General features: G+C 36.1%; 1 pseudogene; it reads right to left on the minus strand.

Moving 5' to 3' along the window:
- Positions 1-2,023: 2,023 nt before the first annotated feature.
- Positions 2,024-2,906, minus strand: LOC114046604 (annotated as a pseudogene).
- Positions 2,907-3,249: the final 343 nt, after the last annotated feature.

The raw sequence follows: 3,249 nt of genomic DNA on the forward strand, positions 1-3,249 counted from the left end.
AATTGACCTTTCTCTAATGAATTTAGATTTTTTTTCATAAGACTATAGATAGCTTTAATTTCTTCTTCTGAAAACTGCCTGTTTATGTCCTTTGATCATTTATAAATTGGAGAATGGCTCTTATTTTATAAATTAGACTCTCCCTATTTTTTGAGAAATGAGGCCTTTATCAGAGAAAATTGATGTCAAAATTTTTGATATTACTTTATTGCCTATGATAACTTTACCAAAATGTAGTTTCCCTGATCATCTCTTTTAATTAGTTCTATTTTTGCTTTTGCTTTGAATGAGATCATGAGTGCTACCTCCCCTTTATTTTTACATTAGCTAAGGAATAATAGATTCTGCTCCAGCCCTTTGTTTTAACTCTTTATCTTAAACTGTTTCTAGTGTCTTTTATATACAACATAGTCTTCCATTCTGATTTCTAATTCATTTTGCTCTCTGCTTCCATTTTATTGGTTAGCACCTCCCATTTACATTCACAGCTAGGATTACTAATGGTTTACTTCCCTTTATCTTATTTTCTTTTATTTATTCTTCTTTTGCTCTTTTTATCCTATTCCTCCAAGAAAGTCTGTTTTACTACTGACCACTGCTTTCCTTAATCTGCTCTTCCTTTTATCATCTCACCTCCATATATCTTTTACCCTTCACCTCCTGTTTCCTATTGGGTAAGATAGATTTCTATCCCCAACTATTTACATATATTCTTTTGTCTTTCAGCTAATTCCAGTAAGAATAATGTTCAAGTATTAACTGCCACTCCCCAACATCCCCATTCACTATAAAAGCTCTTCCTTGCATGCCTCTTTTACATGAGAAAATTTTTATGTTCTCCCTCTCTCTTCTGCCTTCTCCCAGTGCATCCCTCTTTCTCCCCCCTACATTTTTTGAGATTATTCCAACATAAATGACTTACACCTATGTCATCTGTCTATGTGGATTCTTTCTAACCATAATAATAATGATAAAGTTCTTAAGTATTACATGCATCATCTTCCCATATAGCAATGTAAACAGTCCTAAATGATTACTCTTTCATGTTTATCTTTTTATGTTTCTCTTGAGTCTTGTGTTTGTCACATTTTCTATTCAGCTTTGACATTTTCATCAGGAATGCTTGAAAGTCATTCTATTTCATTAACTATCCATTCCACCCCCCCCAAAGGATTACACTCACTTTTTCTCAGTAGGTTATTCTTGGTTGTAATCCTAGCTTCTTTGTCTTCCAGAATATAATATTCCAAGCCTTCTGCTCCTTTAATGTGGAAGTGCTTCATCTTTTGTGATCCTGACTATGGCTCCATGATATTTGAATGTTTTTTTCCCTTTATGACAGCTTATAATATTTTCTCCTTGACTTGGATATTTGGAATTTGACTATTATATAACTGGGAGATTTCATTTTGTGATCTCTTTCAGGAGTTTATCAGAGGATTCTTTCAATTTCAATTTTATCCTCTAGATTACGATATCAGGGTAGTTTTCCTTAATGATTCTTGAAATATGATATCTATCCTCTTTCTTTGATTCTGGTTTTCAAATAGTCCAATAATTCTTTTTTTAATCTTCTGTGTATTTATTATTTTACAGCAGAATGCCTAACACAGATCATCATAACTGCCACATAGTCAGCTGTGCAAAATAGTATATATAGTGCTTACAAATGGGAGACACAATTTTTTAAATAAAGATTTAAACACAAATTTATGGTCCTACAAAAGAGCATTTAAACTAGATGGTCTAAGTTGATCTACCTCCTTGGACCCACAGTAACTGTTATTTCCCAAAAACCCAATAGAATCAATATACTGAATCATCATCAATTCCATTGTGTGAATAATGAATCACAATAAATGAGTCCCTTTTTCTAAGGAGTATTTCCTGACTCCCCTACCCACATGATCTGGCCTGAATAAAACAACAGGAATTTTTTGAAAATCAATGGTTCAAAATGCTAAGTATGATTAAGTATTCTTCATGATCTATTTTCACTGGTCTCTTTTTAGTTAGGATGCACTTAGATTACTTTCTTCAATTCATCATACAGAACAAGCATGAAGCTCCAAGTATGCCTCTAAGATCATTGGACCAGGCACCCTTGAAGAAAGTTTTGTCACCCTTATCTTTAGCAATCTTTCTCCAGCAGTCAATTGTCCCAGTGTATGTGATATCAGCTCCTTTGCACCCAGACTGCATCATCATTCAACACCCTACTGTATCAAAGGGGTAGGAGACCACACCTGTTACCACAATCACTGTTTGGACAATTATCCAACTTATCACAAAGTGAATGATCTTCAGATCTGAGAGCATACCTTTTGTTGTGTCATAGATTCCAAAGTAAGCTGCTCTATAGATAATGAGACCCTTCATTGAGACATTGAAACTGTAATACAAGCCACAAATTACATCAGACTTGGAGATTTTCACAAAGGGCTCCCAGACCTTTGAATTCTCTCTCAATGTCAGATTTACCAACATCAGCTGCCAAATGGGTTCTCACAAAATCCAATGGGTAGACAAAGCAGAGCGAAGTGACTCCAACTGCACCACCAGAGACAAGATTGCCAGCAAAATACCTCCAAAACTGTGTATGCTTGTCCACTCCTCCCCAAAACACATGCTTATACTTAGCCTTAAAGGCAAAGTTAAGGACATGGGTGAGGAAATATCTGATAACATTTTCTAAGTTACCCTGCCAGCACCCCTTGTTCCTTTGGAAGTCAGACTATACAATCCATTATACCTTTGTACTGCTTATCAGCAGCAATTTGTTTACTTGTATGCTGCACCTGCAATGGCAGCTTAACTCTTTCCATGGGGACCACCACAGTCTTGGAGATAGGAGCAGCAATGCCATCTGCCAGGAAGTTCTTGGCAAAGAAGATGACTTGTTCCATTATGGTTATGGAGGGAGAAGGTGTTGGAGTTGGAGAAAGAAAGCCAGTAAGAGAGGGCCAAAAGCTGGGGAACTCATTGCTGCCTGCACAGCCCCTTGCTACAGCTTGGACTGAAAAGCTAGTCCAATAATTCTTAAATGATCCCTTCTTGATCTATTTTCCAGATCATTTGTTTTTTCCAATTAGATATTTTGCATTTCCTTCAATTTTTCCTTTTTTGACTTTGTTTTTACTGATTCTTGTAGTCTCATGGAGCCATTAGCTGCCACTTGTCCAACTGGATTTTTTTGTCTAGGCAATGGGGTTAAGTGACTTGCCCAGGGTCATACAGCTAGTAAGTGTT

The sequence above is a fragment of the Vombatus ursinus genome, unplaced genomic scaffold, assembly GCF_900497805.2.
Source record: "Vombatus ursinus unplaced genomic scaffold, bare-nosed wombat genome assembly UNPS02014784.1, whole genome shotgun sequence".
NCBI lineage: Eukaryota > Metazoa > Chordata > Mammalia > Diprotodontia > Vombatidae > Vombatus > Vombatus ursinus.